General features: G+C 41.8%; 1 pseudogene; it reads left to right on the forward strand.

Moving 5' to 3' along the window:
- The first annotated feature begins 11,473 nt into the window (after nt 1–11,473).
- Nucleotides 11,474–12,244, forward strand: LOC113884788 (annotated as a pseudogene).
- Nucleotides 12,245–21,377: the final 9,133 nt, after the last annotated feature.

Raw genomic sequence — 21,377 nt, forward strand, 5'->3', positions numbered from 1 at the left:
TGATAATATACATGTGATATGCGAGAAGGCTATTTCCCTTGCCTTTTTCTTGTTTTTCTTGTCATTTTTCACGTTTTCGAGTGTTTCCCCTGGATTTTATTATTTTTACTTTTTACATTTTCTTCCCCATAATATTGAGAACAAATGCATATTCCTAATAAACCTTGCTTTTTAAACTCAGAATTGCAGCACATTTATAACTGAACTGAGACAGAAGTGCCATCTCTTTTGGATACATGACAAAATACAAGTCAATTAAGGAAAGATAGATTATTAACAAAGCACATATTTGGAGGCAATTGACTAGACATAAAAGTATGACCTATAATATTATCTCACATTTTGCATCAAGATAAACTAAAAAATGGAACAAAGATTAAAAGCCAGTATTAAACAGAAGGCTTAGAATGGTAGAATGTATGTGTAACCCTGGAAAAATGCAGACCTTTCCAAACACTAGTGTATGAAAACAAAACAAACACCATGAGAAAAGTCAAAAGGCAAACAGTCCATTAAAAAAAAAAATTGCAACTCACACAACTTTTAAAGATTTCCATAACTAATTTCTTTTCCATGGGGATGGTCTTGATCCCTGTCTCCTGTACAATGTCACGAACCTCAGTCCATAGTTCATCAGGCACTCTATCTATCAGATCTAGTCCCTTAAATCTATTTCTCACTACCCTGTATAACCATAAGGATTTGATTTAGGTCATACCTGAATGGTCTAGTGGTTTTCCCCACTTTCTTCAATTTCAGTCTGAATTTGGCAATAAGGGGTTCATGATCTGAGCCACAGTCAGCTCCCGGGCTTGTTTTTGCTGACTGTATAGGGCTTCTCCATCTTTGGCTACAAAGAATATAATCAATCTGATTTCGGTGTTGACCATCTGGTGATGTCCATGTGTAGAATCTTCTCTTGTGTTGATGGAAGAGGGTGTTTGCTATGACCAGTGAGTTCTCTTGGCAAAATTCTATTAGCCTTTGCCCTACTTCATTCTGTACTCCAAGACCAAATTTGCCTGTTACTCCAGGTGTTTCTTGACTTCCTACTTTTGCATTCTAGTCCCCTATAATGAAAAGGACATCTTTTTTGGGTGTTAGTTCTAAAAGGTCTTGTAGGTCTTCATAGAACCGTTCAACTTAAGCTTCTTCAGTATTACTGGTTGGGGCATAGGCTTGGATTACTGTGATATTGAATAGTTTGCCTTGGAAACAAACAGAGGTCATTCTGTCGTTTTTGAGATTGCATCCAAGTACTGCATTTTGGACTCTCTTGTTGACCATGATGGCTACTCCATTTCTTCTAAGGGATTCCTGGCCACAGGAGTAAATATAATGGTCACCTGAGTTAAATTCACCCATTCCAGTCCATTTTAGTTCACTGACTCCTAGAATGTCAACATTCACTCTTGCCGTCTCCTGTTTGACCACTTCCAATTTGCCTTGATTCATGGACCTAACATTCCAGGTTCTTATGCAATATTGCTCTTTACAGCATCAGACCTTGCTTCTATCACCAGTCACATCCACAACTGGGTATTGTTTTTGCAACACCGACTTGATGGATATGAGTTTGAGTGAACTCTGGGAGATGGTGATGGACAGGGAGGCCTGGCGTGCTGCAATACATGGGGTCTCAAAGAGTCGGACACGACTGAGCAACTGAACTGAACTGATAACTAATTTATAAGTAACACATTTAAATTTATAAGTAAAAAAAAAAAAAAAAAACACTGACCCAATCAAATATAGGCAAAAGTAGTAAATAGTGAGTTTATGGGGGAAAAAAATACAAAAGAATCTCAACACAAAAACAAGATGCTCAAATCCACTCCTAAAAAGTGCTTATTAAACTCCTCCAAGCTTCCTTTATTTCATGGATAAGACTGTCAAAATTTGAAAGATGTATCTCTCACTGTTGGTAAAACTATTGAAGAAGTACCATGAAGAATATAAATGAACATAATTCCTACAAGTAACAATCCTTGATAACTATCAAAATTAGAAACTCAATATCTTTTGAACTCAGTAACCCTAGTTCTTGCAATTTATTCTTGAGGTTTCCTTGCTACATGCAAAGTGACAGATTTACATTGTTTGTAAAAAATTAAACCCACTAAAATAACAACAGGAAACCAGTAAAATAAACTACAGTACTTCCATAGCCTTTAGCTTTTAGAAAATACAGAAAATTTCCAAAATGTATATTTTGAGGAAAAAAGAAACAAAATAGGAAACATGTATAAAGTTTCCTACATGCTACCTTTTGTGTAAAAGGGTGGGAAATAATAATGTACATTTATCTTTGCATAAAAAGCCTTTGGAAGGATACAAATGAAAAACAAATAAAATTGGTTACCTGTGGATGTTGGAGTTTGACTATGAGCTGAGCAGATGGGAAAGATATACAGTATGCTTTTTTGAGCAATGTAAGTACATATATGTATGCATATGTATACATGATCAGTCGTGTCTGACTCATTGGGACCCCAAGGACTGTAGCCCACCAGTCTCCTCTATCCAAGGGGTTTCCCAGGCAAGAATACTGGAGTGGATTCTCATTTCCTCCTCCAGGGGATCTTCCAGACCCAGGGATAAAACCCAAGTCTCCTGTGTCTCCTGCATTGCAGGTGGATGTTTTAGTGCTGTCGCAGGGGAAGCCCCATAAGTACATATACTGTTTCGTAATTCTACAAAAGCACTTTTCAAAGTCTCCACATTTCTACAGGTTATCGCTCCAATTTCTATACCAATACTCAACCTAACTCTAATATTCCTTCCTAGTATCATCTTCTACCACCCAGCCTTACTGAACTGCATGTTAATCCCCTGAAATGCTCTGTACATTTTCCAGGTTATTATTTAACAATCATTCTCACTTGGAAATGCCCTTCCATCCCTCCTAACAGTTTAACAAAACATCTTTGTCCCCGCAAAACCATTTTCTCTTCTCCGAGCCTTCCCTATTAAAGAAGCGGCCTCCTCCTTGGCACCCATCTAAAACCTATAGTATTACATTTCATGGATTTCAACACTCTGCTCTGTATTATAATCCTATTGTTCTATTTTCATTATTTAAAACAGGCATTTTACTAACAAAATGTTGGTAACATATCAATGAAGAGAATGAAAATCATAACAAACTAATATTATACAGGCAAAGAATACTTTTACAATACACTTAATGATTATGGTCAAAATACGACTATACAGAGTACAGATGAGCAGTGTAGAATCACTTACAGTGATAACACTCTGATCTCATGGCTTTTTAGCTATCTACGAGAACTTAAACCCTTTAGCTAAGGGTTTCTCTAGCTTCTGGAGAAAGGAATGGCAACCCACTCCAGTATTCTTGCCTGAAGAATTCCATGGACAGAGGAGCCTGGTGGGCTCCAGCCCATGGAGTCACAAAGAGTAGGGCATGACTTAATGATTAACACTAACTTTTTTCACATTTTCTTTCCTCTAGCTGCAAAGAACTTTTAGACTTTAAAATATGCACCCACATATTTTTTTCACATTTTTATCACTTGTATTGTGATTTTGATTAATTAACTCTTTCCAGTCCCTTTTTTCACTTAGAAACAGTGGAGTGGTTTCTGTGGAAAGCAAAAGATATTTCTGAGGTCAAGGAGAAAACACAGAATCCTTGCTTCTCAGGATGACATGAGGGATACATATTTCCTAGAAGCTGGCAATGTTTGGGGTTTCCCTGGTAGTTCAGATGGTAAAGAGTCTCTGGGTTGAGAAGATCCCCTGGAGAAGGAAATGGCAACCCACTCCAGTACTCTTGCCTGGAAAATCCCATGGATAGAGGAAGCTGGCGGGCTTCAATCCATGGGGTTGCAAACAGTCGGACACGACCAAGTGGCTTCACTTTTTCTCTTTCTTCTTTGGCGATGTTCTGATAGCCTTGCAGATTCATAAAGCCTTCCTGTGTTTTATCTTTCTGCTGTGTCCTAATTACCTTGAAGACCCCAAGTCCCCGAAATAACCTCTCAGGCTCACTGATGATAAAGCCGAGGAAACTACATTTTGTTCTCCCTGGCCCATTTTTTTTGCCTATTTCTCCATTTCGTCAACCCAATGCAATTTAAGATTCTTTATCTCTTACACTCATGCAATTTAATAATCCCTGTTAATTAAACTCTTGTACGCTCCCCAACCCAATTCCAAAACACACTGCCAAATATAAAATCTTTGACCTTGCTTTCAAGCTCCAGGAGCCAGAGATGCCTTTTCTAGCTTTTTTTTTTTTTTTTTTTCATTTTTTCCTTCTCTTCTATTATTCACTTAACCAAGCATTGAGGTGGCTTCAGACTAAAAAATATCTGACAATCAATATCACACATCACCACTGAAGACATTTCCAAGACAAGATCACTTGTCTTCTCAGTGATCTCTGAAAAAGCTGGAACTGTTCATGGAACAGACTTGTTCCCAGTTCCTAGCCAAGTAGTCACCTCATCTCTAGCCTTCACCGTCTAGTCCAAGGGCATCGATAGCTGATTTTTCTTTCCTGGTCAATGGTGTGATTAGTCTTCAAAACCAAGCATCTCTTCCTTAGCAATGACAGTGCCATATAGATGGCAAGACTCCTTAATAAATAATTTTCTAAAACACTTAGTGTCTATGGTGTATATAGACTTCATATAATAAATGTTAGTGATTATCATTATTTTTGTATTTGAACACTCATGCTATATCCCTTCTAATTTTCATAATAATTTTGATAAAGATTTCAGTTGCCAGAATCTAGTGAAGCGGAGTTCCTTCCTATCAAGAGAAAGAGTGCTTCCTATATGCAGATATCACAATGACCTCTTTCCACATCAAGAGCAGTACCTAACCCCACTTTGAAACCTGGAGCAGGTCTGTACTAGACAGGATTTAGCACAGACCAGATCTGTACTAGAGCAAAGAAAACAATCATGCAGGCTGAGAAATCCCATGGTCTGCCGGCCGCAGGCCGGAGACTTAAGGAAGCAGGTGGTGTGATTCTAAGGATCTGAGAGCTGGGTGGTCGAGGCAGGAGAAAGTCAGCATCCCCACTCCATGGTCAGGTGGCATGAGTGAGTTCAGCTCTCCTCCAATTTTCTGTCCTACGCAGGCTCTCGAGAGGCTTCCTGAAGCCCGCCTGCTGTGGGGAGTGCCCTGTGCTTTCTTGAGTCTAGCCATTCAGAAGCCCATCTCCCCACAGAATGGGAGGGAATGATTGCAAATGAAGCAACCTACAAGGGATTAATCTTCAAAATAGTAAGTGATCAATCTCACACATTTCCATATCCAAAAAATCACCACCAACAACAATAACAACAAACAACCCAATCAAAAATGGGCAAAAGTTTTAAACAGATATTTTCCCAAAGAAGACATACAGATGGCCAAAAAGCACAAGAAAAGACGATCAACATCACTAATTATCAGAGAAATGCAAAGCAAAGCTACAAAGATATCACCCCATGCCAGTCAGAATGGCCATCATTTAAAAAGTCCACAAACAATAAATTCTGGAGTGGGTGTGGAGAAAAGGGAACACTCCTACATTGTTGGTGGGAATGGAAATTGGTAAGGCTGCTATGGTGAACAGTATGGAGGTTCCTTAAAACCTAAAAATAGAACTACCATATGACCCAGCAATCCCACTCCTGAGCTTATATCTGAAAATATAATAACAATAATTTGAAAGATGCATGCACCCCACTGCAGCATTATTTACAATAGTGAAGATAAGGACGCAACTAAATGTCTACTGACGGGAATGACTAAAGAAAATGCGGTACATATACACAAAAGAACATTACTCAGCCATGACAAATGAAATAATGGCATTTGCAGCAATACAAACTGACCTAGAGATTACCTATTGTCTACTATCTATTATCTCTGAGAAAGGAACATCATATGATATCATTCATAAGTGGGATCTAATTTAAAAAACGATACATATGAACTTATTTAAACTAATAGATACAGAAAATAAACTAATGGTTACCAAAGGGGAAATGTGAGGGAGGGATAAATCATGAGTTTAGGATTAACATATACACACTACTATTCATAAGACAGATAATCAACAAGGACCTAATGTACAGCACAAAGAACTTGACTGAATATTCTGTAATAACGTATATGAGAAAAGAATCTGAAGAAGAATGTGTTTAACTGAATCACTTTGCTCTACACCTAAAACTAACACAACTTTGTAAATCAATTATGCTCCAATAAAATTTTTTTAAATGCTGGAAGCAGATGACATCAAAGACTGAAAAACTAAATAAACATAATATCTAAAAAAAAAAAAAAGAGAGAGACAAATGTCAATATTTCACACACATCCAGAAATAAAGTTTAGCCAGCTATCTGGGCACCTCATGGACTAGTCAAGTTGATGCATAAAATTAATCATCACCAGATCTCCTCTTATTCATTTCTGTATTTGCCCCAGAATCTGGCCACATACAGCAGATGACTTAAAAGAGTAGAAAAAATGAAGGTGTCAGTTAAATCACCCCCATCCCATTTTTCCCCCATTGAGATGGTGAACCAGCTTTACCATCACAATCCAAGATCTTTCTCTCCAGAAAACAAACTGCCGTTTTCAATACTGCCCTTCATTGATCCTCGCAAGCTGATTTTTTCCTTTTTCAGGAAAGAAAGTTTGAAATGCAGACAAACCTTAAAAACACTCTTTCAAATCGAAAAAAAAAAAAAGAAAAAAACTTTTGAAAAGGATTGTTTTGAGAGAGGTGGATGCCAATGGTACCCTGGCAAGATACAGCAAAATGTGAGGGCATTCTCTTTTTCGACTTGCCCAGGGAGGTAGATATTAATTTGCTGAAAGGAAATCCATAGCAAGTCAGTCTGAGTCAGTCCCAGGCTGCTCCCCGCAGTCTGCAGACTGAGCGGCTGATACCTCTCCCGCAGCTCCAACATTCTGAAAAGAAATTTCAATTCCAGCCTCGGCAGGAGCAGGGAAACTCAGTTTGGAAGTTTCCATCTTGGTGGTCCATACAAAAAAAAAAAAGCAAATTCCTTACAAAGAATTAGATTTCAATTTCTCATTAGAGGGGGGCTCGCTTCTGATAACTCTACAATGCAGAATGAAAGCTCCGTATGGTTTAACTCTTAGACACATACCCAAAAGATTTTTCTCTCTTTAAAGAAAGCGCCTCATAAGATGCAGAAAGGATCTTTTTTTCCTTCCTATTGCTAAATTTTTCTTTTTCCCATAAGCCTTGTTTTTCCCTTACCTCCATTTCTGAGCTGATTTTCACTGTGAGAAGAGAAAAAAAAAAACAGTTTCTTGAAGCCGACCTAGGCTTAGCACCTATATGACTTACTCAGACAGGTGTGCCTAACCTCACAGTATAAGAGAAAAAGCATTATGACTTATTGCCAGTGAAAATTTAACCCTACGTCAAATGTCTCAAAAATAAGGATGCTCCCCGGCAGCCACTTTCACCTCGTGAAGGAAGCTTTATTTGGCATTTATCATTACAATGGGGCACTTGGTGAGTTTCATACTCAAAAAGGAAAAAAAAAAAAATCACCCCTGGTTACCAGAAAGCACTGAATTGCTTAGTGCACTCAGCTGTCTCACATGTGGGAGAACAGTCTTCCTTTTTTTTTATTGCACAGAATTCAGAATTGAATAGACCTATGAACAAACTGTTTGTACCCTAATCAATGGCTCATTTATGGGTCTGTTGAGGAAAATGAGTGCTTAGAAAAGAAATATTAAAGCCAGGGGACTTCTTGAAGACCTCCAAGTTCATAGGAGAAAACTGCTGGGCAAAGTTAAGAGACACACACACACACACACACATACACAAAATACTGTTCATCCTTTTGACTTACAAACAATGACAGCATTTTTTCCCAGATAGGTCTCCTGGATGTTACCTTAAACAGCATCAACAATGCTTTAAAGGCTCTGCAAAATCATTTCATTTTTCTTCCTGAAGACAATTTCCATGGCTTGCTCACTACTGCACAATACTATTTGCTGAGAAACCTCAGACTGGATCAGGCCTTTTTTTTCCCTTTCCCTAACATTGCATACAGGGAAGGCAATGGCAATCCACTCCAGTACTCTTGCCTGGAAAATCCCATGGACAGAGGAGCCTGGTAGGCTGCAGTCCATGGGGTCATTAAGAGTCGGGCACAACTGAGCGACTTCACTTTCATGCATTGGAGAAGGAAATGGCAACCCACTCCAGTATTCTTGCCTAGAGAATCCCAGGGACAGAGGAGCCTGGTGGGCTGCCGTCTATGGAATCACAGAGAGTCAGACATGACTGAAGCGACAGCAGCAGCAGTAGCAACATTGTATAAGGTAAGAGCTTTCTTGTTGCCCCACAATTTGCAAACAGGTTCCATATGAGTTCAACTGGAAGTTTTCTTTCTATAGGTGCCTGGATTGGGTCAGCTCTAATGACCAAAGTGTGTGCAATGGTTTGATGTGTCCCTTACATGTAATTACATGTCTAGACGACATGCCAGAGCAAACTCTTGCCCAGCAGTTGGGAGGAGCAGAATGCAGAGGGCAACTCACAGGCGGGCTGAGGTGCGAGTCCATATGATGAGGGATGGCCATCAGTTCCAAGCTGGTGCAATCATGAGACAGGAAAGGAAGTTCAAAGCCAGATGCTGGTGTGGAGGGAATCTCCCCTTGGAACAGACTGACAACAGACTTGGAGTTCATGATCGCATGTGGGTGAAATTAGCAGAGGTTGACCAGGATGAGAGGTCTGGGATCTCGGACAGCAAGAAATCCCTGAATCTGACGCGTGGGGTCTGCTTGGTAGCAGCCCTTGTGCCTTTGGGCTGGCCCAGCTGCCCTAGGTGCCTGATCCTCTGAAATGGGTCCTGCCAGCAGCAACCATGCCACCTAGGCACCATCCTTTCTTGAATGGATATGGTAGTGTTCAAACCTACATCCTCCATATCTAGGGAAAGACAAGGTTCAATCACCCACAACAGCTACACACAATCAAGAAACACATCTGTACAACCCACTGAAAATCATCTTCAATAGTCCGTGAGTAACTGAAGCTGGGGCCATGTAAATAAGGCTGATCGTTTAATGTTTATGACACGTTACGTTTTAGAATCCATCCAAAGCGAGCATTACTCCATGAGTGAACGGCCATTTGCATCTTTTATTGTCCACCAAAGAGTACTTCTGACAGAGTTCTGTGACAGTGATCCGCCAAAAACACTATTTGGCAGCCAACAGCAATCGTCTGCTGGTTTCCCAAACCTACCTTCTCTGTATCTCAGGAGCTCACTGCATGATACTCATGAACTCTCTGTCACAATATTCCACCTGATAATGCCAGCAATTATTATAATCCAATACGATGCAAATGATTCTTAGATAACACATGGCAAACAGCGGACCTGACAGTGTTTGTGAGCGAAATCAAAGCCTTACTGTCTTATTGATCAGTATTTGAATGTGCAATTGTACCCTTTAGGGAAGAGATCTTAATGGATGTCCGGCTGCCCATCAGAATGTGAGCCATCAACCGATGCTTCAATAAAACTACTCTGCAGAAAACAAACACATCATTTCCTGATCCCCACAGCATCAATTGAGTGTCCTCTGACACTCAATGGGACTTAGACGAGAAAATGTTCATGAGTAGCTTTATTTTACTTCGTGTTTTTGCAAATTAACCTTCCATAGGAAGCATCTGCTGTTGGTGCAATTAAAGCCATTGGAAATGTCCTTTATTCAGAAGAGAGCATTGAGTCCCTTCACCTCTCTGCTTTGTTTTTCCAGTTCCCCAAGCCAAGTACTTCTGTGTGTGTTCTCAAAACAGGCCAATGTCTTTGTCTGCTCCTATTGAGCTTTTCTGTCTAGACTCAATGGGCTAAGACATTAGTAATAATGGTGCTTCTGGAATCTCGGTGGTACCGGACTTGGAGCTATTGACACAGCATTCTGTCCTATCAAAATAACTTTTTTTTTTTTTTGTAAAGTAAGCTCTTTGAAAACAGAGTAGGGAAAACATTTCTCTAATGCACATAATAGAATTACAGCACACAAAAAAGAAGAATGTTATATTTAAAATTGCCCGTAAAATTGATGGTAGATTTTACCTTTATGAATGATGGAAAGGAGATGGTTGAAATATAAGCTAATATCCAATTCATAGATGTACACAAATGCTCATCTATAGCACATCATCAGTTTCAAAGTGAGTGATTTCATTGCCATAAAGTTCCAGTGATTCAATATAGAGCTGCATGTGTACGTGCTAAGTCACTTCAGTCATGTCTGACTCTGTGCAACCCTAAGATTGTAGCCTGCCAGGCTCCTCTGTCCATGGGATTCTCCAGGCAAGAATGTGTAATAGGTTCCCATGTCATCCTCCAGGGGATCTTCCTGACTCAGGGATCAAACCCACATCTCTTATACCTACCTGCATTGGCAGGTGGGTTCTTTACCCCTACTACCACCTGGGAAGCCCATAGAGTGGCAAACTAACACAAATCCAGAACCTCCATAAACGTCAAGGGGAAATGAAAGGATCATTGCCAGCATCTACCAGGATAACTGATCTATACAATTACTCAGTGAATAGTCAACATGATTAGTTATAATTCAATAGTTATAAAAATGGGTTACATAATTTTGTTCTAAGAAACTAAAAGAAAAAAATACATTCCGCTAAACAATGAAGACACCTCGAGTGTCTCCAGCTGCACCTGCACACTTGGTGGGAAATCTGATTACAGGTGAGCACAGTTATTTGTCAGGTAGGAGAAGGCTGTCTTTCTAACTGGCTTCAGCCATCATTTTCCTCTGGTAGAGTTTGTCATGATAAGCATCATAATGCTTCCTCTGGATGGACTGAACTTAATACTCACTTAGCATCCCACTTTTATTCTTTTCCCTCATGTCTTTGTATGTTTGACCTCTTGAATCCTGCCTCTTGCATGGACAGCTACCACCCACCGAGACTCCTTTGCCCTCTGCCCATCTACAGAGCCACAAACACTGCAATTTTTATTTTGTTCACATATAGCACACATTCACTTGTCACATAGTAATGGTTAAAATGTAGCCATATCTTATTTTCTAGATCAGGAATCAAAGGCATAGGGAATTTATTGAAAGTCACATAAGTACTTGGTGTTACACCTGGTACTCACATGATCTCACCTTTTCCAAATACATCACATGTTGTGTACCTATTGTATGTACTTACATGTACATATGTTACTGTCTATATTCACGCATGCTAAGTCGCTTCAGTCATGTCTAACTCTTTGCAACCCTTTGGGTTGTAGCCTGCCAGGTTTCCCTGTCCATGGGATTCTCCAGGAAAGAATACTGGAGTGGGTTGCTGTGTCCTCCTTCAGGGATCTTCCCGACCCAGGGATTGAACCCACATCTCTTATCTCTCCTACATTGGCAGCTGGGTTCTTTACCACTAGCACCACCTGTTTACTGATGGCAGTGGGGGAATCTCCAGAACAGGAGCAGGAGCCATTGGGCAGCGACAAGGAAGGTGTTAACTGTCTTGCTCATGAAGCCATCATGGCTCAGCAGACCTAATTCAGCAAGAGATCGCTGTGCAGAACCCGCTGGTCTGGGTCCTACACAGATAGTGCACTGAGGATAACAACGTCTGTCAACAGAAGGTCAAGGACCGCCACAGAAAGTACTCCTACATCCGCAAGACCAGGGCTGGTGGAAACTGCCTCTATCGCGCTTTTGGATTCTCCCACTTGGAGGTGTTGCTGGATGACAGCAAGGAATCGCAGCGGTTCAAGGCTGTGTCTGCCAAGAGTGAAGAGGACCTGGTGTCCCAGGGCTTCCCTGAGCTCACAACTGAGGATTTCCACCACACGTTCATGGGCCTGAACGAGCGGGTGGAGACGCAGACCTCAGTGGCCAACCTGCTGGTCTCCTTCAGTGACCAGAGTACCTTGGACCACCTGGTGATCTACCTGCGGCTGCTTCCCTCGGGCGACCTGCAGCGGAACAGCAAGTTCTTGGAGCACTGCATCCAGGGTGGGCGGACCATCAGGGAACTCTGCCAGCAGGAGGTGGAGCCCGCGCCGAAGGGGGGCGGCCACATCCTCATCCTGGCTCTGGCTTCTCCAGCTGGGTAGAGGGCATGGGCCGCGGCGAGGGCGGTACCACGACCCCCCCCGAGGGCTCCAGCCCAAGGTCTGCCTTCTCTGCCTACCTGGACACCAGGACACCCTCTATGAATAGGCCTGCCCTCCCCTCTGCCAGGCGCTAAACGCGTACAGAGGGGTTTTTGTGGTCATAAATGATCATATTTCACTGCCCCACCCCCTTCCCTGTCACACGACCTTGCGTGTTTTATTAAGGGGGATGCTAGTGGCGATTTTTAAAAAAGCACTGGCACATTCATAGTGCTTTGCAATTCTCAAAGGACTTACAGATACCCTACCTCCTTTTACCTTCAATATAAGCCAGTGCATAAGGGGAACAGGACGGTATTGTACTTTCAAATTTGAGGAAACCTGTCTCTCCAAGGAAAGGGGTGGGACACAGTGATTAGAAGAGGTTGCAAGCCTCGACTATGTGGTTGCAGTTCCAACAAGTGTACTTAGATTCCAGCTTTTCAGTTTACCAGCGTGTGGCCTCAGGTAAGTTGTCTAAGCACTCCATGCTTCATTTATCTTATCCAAGCCAAACAAAGACCTGAAAAATGAGACTGAACCACTACACACATATTAGAATGGCCAAAATTCAGAACAGTGATGACACTGTGCTGGTGAGCAACAGGAAGTCTCATCCACTGGTGGGCAAACCCAGGATGGGATCCTTATTTTGGAAGGCACTTTGGCAGTTTCTTACACAACTGAAACACTCTTATGTGATCCAGAAATCACAACCCTTGGTATTTACCCAAGCAAGTTGAAAATGAATGCTCACACAGAAGCCTGCCCATGCATGTTTTCAGAAGTTTTATTCATAATTGTTAATTTTCAGAAGCAACCATGATGTTCTTCACTAGGTGGTGAATGGATGGACAAATGTTGGTCATGCAGACAATGGACTAGTGTTAAGCCCTAAAAAGAAATGAGTTATCAGGCTATGAAAAGATATGAAGGAAACTTACAAGCATAATCTTAAGTGAAAAGTCAACATGAGAGGAAAACATACTGTCTGATTCCAATCATAGGACATTCTGGAAAAGGCAAACTTATTAAGATAGTAAAGACTGGTGGATGCCCGGGGTAGGATGGAGGGAGGGATCAATAGGTCATGCACAGAAGTATTTAGGACAAAAAATTACTCTATATGATACTATAAGGATGGATATACATCATTATACAATTGTCTATAGACACAGAATGTACAATACTAAGAGGGAACCCTGATGTAAACTGTGAACTATGAACCCACATCCTCTGCCTGCCTTTTGTCTGTAGAAAAACTTCAAAGAAAAAATTTAATTAGGAAAGTGAGAAAAATGCCAAAAGAAAGGAAAACAGTCAAGCAAGACAAAAAATAATAAAACTTTAGCCATGAAACAAATCCAAAGAATTTTAGCTCCTCCTCAAGGACTGCACATAATATTCTGAGTCATGTCCTTTGAGCTGTTTTCCAGATTCTGAAGCCCCAATCAAGAAGATGAAGTTAACTGTGTGCTGCCCACAAGCATGTAGGCCCCAGACAGGCCCCAAGCTGGTTGGAACCAGAAGGTTGATGATGCTGACTCTCAATTACCTCACCACCAGCCAATCAGAAGAATGTCCCTGAGCTGACGACATGGGGCTCCTTGAACACTCTAAGACACCTCATTACCTGCTCCAGAGGGGACACACAGCCTTGAGGGCATTAAGTTGATGTGTCCCCCTTGGCCTGACAAAGCAATCAAGCTACTTCTTTGTACTTCATGCAAAACTTGTCTCCATGATTCTGCTTGGCATCGCTGAGCAGAGGCTGAGTTTTGGAAGCAGTGTAGTGCGTCAGTGAGGTTCTTGGGTTTTAAGGCCAGGCTCGCCTGGTGGGGCTGCTGACAATGCAGGAAGCCATACATATGTGACCACCGGGGGTACACAGGAAATCGTTGTACCTTCCCCTGAATCTGCTGTGAATCGAAAACTGCTCTAAAAAAAAGTCTTTACAAGTGAGGTTAAGAACCTGCTGCAGGGGTTATCATAAGGATTCAATTAAATGAGATATTTTATGAAATGCACTTGACCCATGGTAAGCCCCTCATCAGATCAGATCAGATCAGATCAGTTGCTCAGTCGTGTCCGACTCTTTGCAACCCCATGAATCGCAGCACGCCAGGCCTCCCTGTCCATCACCAACTCCCAGATTTCACTCAGACTCACGCCCATCGAGTCAGTGATGCCATCCAGCCATCTCATCCTCTGTCGTCCCCTTCTCCTCTTGCCCCTAATCCCTCCCAGCATCAGAGTCTTTTCCAATGAGTCAACTCTTTGCATGAGGTGGCCAAAGTACTGGAGTTTCAGCTTTAGCATCATTCCTTCCAAAGAAATCCCAGGGCTGATCTCCTTCAGAATGGACTGGTTGGATCTCCTTGCAGTCCAAGGGACTCTCAAGATTCTTCTCCAACACCACAGTTCAAAAGCATCAATTCTTCAGCGCTCAGCCTTCTTCACAGTCCAACTCTCACATCCATACATGACACAGGAAAAACCATAGCCTTGACTAGACGAACCTTTGTTGGCAAAGTAATGTCTCTGCTTTTGAATAGGCTATCTAGGTTGGTCATAACTTTCCTTCCAAGGAGTAAGCATCTTTTAATTTCATGGCTGCAGTCACCATCTGCAGTGATTTTGGAGCCCAGAAAAATAAAGTCTGACACTGTTTCCACTGTTTCCCCATCTATTTCCCATGAAGTGATGGGACCAGATGTCATGATCTTCGTTTTCTGAATGTTGAGCTTTAAGCCAACTTTTTCACTCTCCTCTTTCACTTTCATCAAGAGGCTTCTTAGTTCCTCTTCACTTTCTGCCATAAGGGTGGTGTCATCTGCATATCTGAGGTTATTGATATTTCTCCTGGCAATCTTGATTCCAGCTTGTGCTTCTTCCAGTCCAGCATTTCTCATGATGTACTCTGCATATAAGTTAAATAAGCAGGGTGACAATATACAGCCTTGACCTATTCCCCTTCCTATTTGGAACCAGTGTGTTGTTCCATGTCCAGTTCTAACTGCTGTTTTCTGACCTGCATATAGGTTTCTCAAGAGGTAGGTCAGGTGATCTGGTATTCCCATCTCTTGAAGAATTTCCCAAAGTTTATTGTGATCCACACAGTCATAGGCTTTGGTATAGTCAATAAAGCAGAAATAGATGCTTTTCTGGAACTCTCTTTCTTTTTCCATGATCCAGCGGATGTTGGCAATTTGATCTCTGGTTTCTCTGCTTTTTCTAAAACCAGCTTGAACATCAGGAAGTTCACGGTTCATGTATTGCTGAAGCCTGGCTTGGAGAATTTTGAGCATTACTTTACTAGTGTGTGAGATGAGTGCAATTGTGCAGTAGTTTGAGCATTCTTTGGCATTGCCTTTCTTTGGGATTGGAATGAAAACGGACCTTTTCCAGTCCTGTGGCCACTGCTGAGTTTTCCAAATGTGCTGGCATATTGAGTGCAGCACTTTCACAGCATCATCTTTCAGGATTTGGAATAGCTCAACTGGAATTCTGTCACCTCTACTAGCTTTGTTCATAGTGATTCTTTCTAAGACCTACTTGATTTCACATTCCAGGATGTCTTGTTCTAGGTCAGTGATCACACCATCATGATTATCTGGGTCATGAAGATCTTTTTTGTACAGTTCTTCTGTGTATTCTTGCCATCTCTTCTTAATATCTTCTGCTTCTGTTAGGTCCATACCATTTATGTCCTTTATCGAGCCCATCTTTGCATGAAATGTTCCCTTGGTATCTCTAATTTTCTTGAAGAGATCTCTAGTCTTTCCCATTCTGTTGTTTTCCTCTATTTCTTTGCATTGATCTTTGAAGAAGGCTTTTTTTATCTCTTCTTGCTATTCTTTGGAACTCTGAATTCAGATGTTTATATCTTTCCTTTTCTCCTTTGCTTTTCATTTCTCTTCTTTTCACAGCTATTTGTAAGGCCTCGCCAGACAGCCATTTTGCTTTTTTGCATTTCTTTTCCATGGGGATGGTCTTGATCCCTGTCTCCTGTACAATGTCATGAACCTCATTCCATAGTTCATCAGGCACTCTATCTATCAGATCTAGGCCCTTAAATCTATTTCTCACTTCCACTGTATAATCATAAGGGATTTGATTTAGGTCATACCTGAATGGTCTAGTGATTTTCCCTACTTTCTTCAATTTAAGTCTGAATTTGGCAATAAGGAGTTCATGGTCTGAGCCACAGTCAGCTCCTGGTCTTGTTTTTGCTGACTGTATAGAGCTTCTCCATCTTTGGCTGCAAAGAATATAATCAATCTGATTTCAGTGTTGACCATCTGGTGATGTCCATGTATAGAGTCTTCTCTTGTGTTGTTGGAAGAGGGTGTTTGTTATGACCAGTGCATTTTCTTGGCAAAACTCTATTAGTCTTTGCCCCTCATACATGACAGCAATCGGTTCCCATTTCACGCATGCACAGAACCAGCTCACAACCTGTCACCTCCCTGAGGGCCTTTAACTCTCTTCTTTTCACAATGGATAATGTCTCTGTAACATCAGCCCAGTACATTTCAAAGTTCAATATGTATTAATATTTCCTGAGCATCTCTTAGGGATGGAGACATTCTGAAGGAAACAGAGAGAAGACACTCTGCAAAATCACACACACACTTATTTCTACTGTGGGAATGATGACACAGAGGGGCCGGAAACCACAGGCAGGGAGCGGTGAACTGGTCCTGGGATTTGGCTGAAGCAAAAGAAAATGCTAAATGTAATGAAAATAATGTTTTGATGCACAGTGGTTGCAATTTATGTTTTAAAAGATTATTTATTTTTTGTTTTGGGTGAAATTTGGGTATAGATGAGCATCCAAAAGCTAATTTTAGAAAAACTATAAACTGCTCAATAGGCACAGGAGCTTCTCATGTTACCAAAGATGGTACCCAAATGACATAGCACCAACATGTGGCTGAAAAGTTAAAGAGACCCACTGATTTATAAACCAGGAATTCTAGAGCTGAATGGGGCTTCTCAGGTGGCACTAGTGGTAAAGAACCCTCCTGCCAATGCTGGAGAGCAAGAGTCATGAGTTCAATCTCTGGGTCAGAAAGATCCCCTGGAGTAGGAAATGGCAACCCACTCCAGTACTCTTGCCATGAACAGAGGAGTCCAGCAGGCTACAGTCTATGGGGTCATAAAGAGCTGGACACAACTGAGCGAATGCACACACACACCAGTACAGAATAAGGTTTTAGGCCCACACCTGCCTCCCAGCCCTCTTCTTCATGGTCTTTCTTCTACATCAGTGAGCCATCATAACAGCACTTCTTCCTAAATTACTTTCACTGGATCCCCACTTCTCTATTAAGACTAATAAGTCTACAAACAATGAATGCTGGAGAGGGTGTGGAGAAAAGGGAACCCTCTTACACTGTTGGTGGGAATGCAAACTAGTACAGCCACTATGGAGAACAGTGTGGAGATTCCTTAAAAAACTGGAAATCGAACTGCCTTATGACCCAGCAATCCCATTGCTGGGCATACACACTGAGGAAACCAGAATGGAAAGAGACACGTGTACCCCAATGTTCATCGCAGCACTGTTTATAATAGCCAGGACATGGAAGCAATCTAGATGTCCATCAGCAGATGAATGGATAAGAAAGCTGTGGTACATATACACAATGGAGTATTACTCAGCCACTAAAAAGAATACATTTGAATCAGTTCTAATGAGGTGGATGAAACTGGAGCCTATTATACAGAGTGAAGTAAGCCAGAAAGAGAAACACCAGTACAGTATGCTGCTGCCGCTGCCGCTGCTGCTGCTAAGTCACATCAGTCGTGTCTGACTCCGTGTGACCCCATAGATGGCAGCTCACTTTGCTCCGCAATCCCTGGGATTCTCCAGGCAAGAACACTGGAGTGGGTTGCCATTTCCTTCTCCACCGATACAGTATACTAACATATATATATGGAACTTAGAAAGATGGTAACAAGGATCCTATATATGAGACAGCATTAGAACAGTCTTTTAGACTCTGTGGGAGAGGGCGAGGGTGGGATGATGTGAGACAATGGCAATGAAACATGTATATTACCATATGTGAAACAGAGCACCAGTCCAGGTTTGATGCATGACACAGGGCGCTCACGGCCGGTGCACTGGGATGACCCAGAAGGATGGGATGGTGAGGGAGGTGGGATGGGGGTTCAGAATGGGGGACACATGTACACCCATGGCTGACTCATGTCAATGTAAGGCAAAAACCACTACATTATTGTAAAGTAATTAGCCTCCAATTAAAATAAATTAATTAAAAAATATATCCCCCCCCAAAAAAAGACTAAATTCATCTAAGTGACTGGGACAGTCTATCTCTGGCTCAGCCTTGACCCAATGTCACCCATCTTGATTTGTTCAAGGAAATCTGAGATGAACACTCCCCTGTTCCTCCCCACAACCTTTGGCCTGAGCATCCCCACATTAGGGGAAAGTGGGTTAACAGCTGTAAATATATTTGTTATCATTTTTAAACCGAAGTATAGTTGCACTACAATGTTGTATCAATTTCTGCTATACAGCAAGGTGACGAGGTTACACATATGTTTTAAAGATACTGTCACTAAGAGCTATTGTTGTTCTTCGGAATCTATTATTTCCAGTGGTCCAGAGTTTTAAAATTGAATTTCATTTCCAATTTAATTCAGAACAACAGGTTAAAAGCTAAAGAAAGTAAGAAGCAAATACATACTTTGAGTCAAATAAAAATCCATTCTTCAACAGTAAATACATGGATAATGCTGGACTTTCACAATGTCTAAAACTAACTCATTACTTCAATATGTGTAAAGAATTGCATGAGGAAAACACACCTTTCTTTCAAAGTACCCCAAAAAGTTGACCTAGACATGAGAAATCTGACTCCTGCTGTAGAAACAGTGGTTCCAAACTGCAAAACAGCTCATGTGAATTTCACGAAGAATAATAACGTGATAATTCATCTGAGGCCATAGCCTAAGTGATCCAGAGGGGTCACAAAAGAAATGTACTTCTCAAGTCAATTATTCTTCTTCCTACTCAATCCCACTACTTCTCCCACCATTAATATATTTCTTTCCTAATCACCAAAACTTTGACCTTTAATCTCTCATCTTTCTTTCTCTCTTTTAACTATTTTAACATTTTCCTTTTTTTGACAGCTTCCCTTCACTTTCCAACAGTTAGCCTTAACTGCCAGAATATGAAAGCAAAGTACTTTGCTGAGTAAATCTGCTTGCTAAATTCAGGTTGCTTTTCCCTGTGTATGACCCACATTGATTTTTCCCCTCCTGACAGACAGTGGAGTTGGATTGAAAAGAGATTTTCACTACTCTTCCAAAGAAACATCCCACAGGAAATACATGTTAGTTCCTTACCATTGGTATATATGGAGGAAGTGGAGTAACCTAATTTGAAAAGATAGTTAATTTAAAACCGACCATTTTTTTTCTTTTAGGACAACCACGAGACATCTGGGCTGGCTGCCATCCCTCGTCCATCTCTGTGTGCCATGCCTACTGGTCCGCCTGAAACAGCAGATCATCAGTGGCCACACCTCATTCTGTCTCATTTTTTAATTAGTAAATTTGACACTTTAGAGAAGTTTTCAAACCACAGAAACCTTGAGGAGAGAGTGTAGAGAGGTCTCATGCATACCCTGCCTTCAGATAAGCACAGTCTTGCCCATCAGCAGCACCCTGTCACAGCCAATGAACTTACATGGGCACATCATCATCACCGAGTCCACAGCGTACATTAAGGCTCTTGGAGTGGTGCGTTCTATCAGTTCAGTTCAGTTCAGGTCATCGCTCAGTCGTATCCAACTCTGAGACCCCACGGACTGCAGCACACCAGGCCTCCCTATCCGTTACCAACTCCTGGAGTTGGTGTCTGTACAACTCATGTCCACTGAGTCGGTGATGCCATCCAATCATCTCATTCTCTGTTGCCCTCTTCTCCTTCTGCCTTCAATCTTTCCCAGCATCAGGGTCTTTTCCAATGAGTCAACTCTTTGCATCAGGTGGCCAAAGTATTGGAGTTTCAGCTTCAACATCAGTCCTTCCAGTGAATATTCAGGACTGATTTCCTTTAGGATGGACTGGTTTGGTCTCCTTGCGGTCCAAGGGACTCTCAAGAGTCTTCTCCAACACCATAGTTCCAAATCATCAGTTCTTCAGCACCCAGCTTTCTTTATGGGCCAACTCTCACATACATACATGACTACTGGAAAAACCATAGCTTTGACTTTTTGGACCTTTGTTGGCAAAGCAATGTCTTTTTGGCAAAGCAATGGCTCCTGTCCTGCTTGGCTGCACACAGAGAGCCCCAAGCCTGCATCACTTGTGATGATTCCCATCTGCCCACGTGCAGGAGGCAAGCGACCTCTGTTAGAAGAAAATCGTGACTCTTATTCTCAGTAATTGCTTGTTGGCTACTGATCTGGAAGCTACAGATGGCAGCACAGGTGAGTTCTTGGCTAGTGGCCACCATTCCCAAGTGTGCATCTGGCCTCCCAACTCCCGTGCTATTTTCAACAATGGTGAGAGTACTTTCTGTGTTAATGTACATTCTATGGGTCTGGGTTATGGTAATGCACATCCTATGGGTTTGGGCAAATGGACTGTGACATGTACCCACCAAGACAGGATTGTACAGAGTAGTTTCACCGGCTAACATCCTCTGCGCTCCCCCTGTTCATCCCTCCCTCCCCAAGCCCCTGGCCACCACCCATCTTTACTAATGTCTCCATAGTACTGTTTTTCTCCAGAATGTCATAAAATTGGAATCATACGGTACATAGCTTTTTTCAGATTGGCTTCTTTCACGTTGTAATATGTATTTGAGTTTCCTCCATGTCTTTTAGTGGCTTTGCAGCTCCTCTCTTTCGAATGCTGACTAGTATTTCACTGTCCCCTTCTTTCTCTCATAGGTCTCTAACCCATCCCTGTCTGCCAGAACCCCCGGAAGCTGGTGGAAACCAAGAACAGCTCCACTGCACACAACTGTTCCCCTCAAAGAGTGGGGGTCAGAGCCAACTTCTATTAGGTTTTCATTGTGTATTCTAAGTGTAACTGTGGGGTGGAAATGAAAGACAACCCTTTCTATAGAACACAACATTCATTTGCATTATTTTCTTCCATCCCCATCTGAAATCTGGCATGTAGATATGATACACACCACTAACAAGGCA

The sequence above is a fragment of the Bos indicus x Bos taurus genome, chromosome 27 (genome assembly GCF_003369695.1).
Source record: "Bos indicus x Bos taurus breed Angus x Brahman F1 hybrid chromosome 27, Bos_hybrid_MaternalHap_v2.0, whole genome shotgun sequence".
Classification (NCBI taxonomy): Eukaryota; Metazoa; Chordata; class Mammalia; order Artiodactyla; family Bovidae; genus Bos; species Bos indicus x Bos taurus.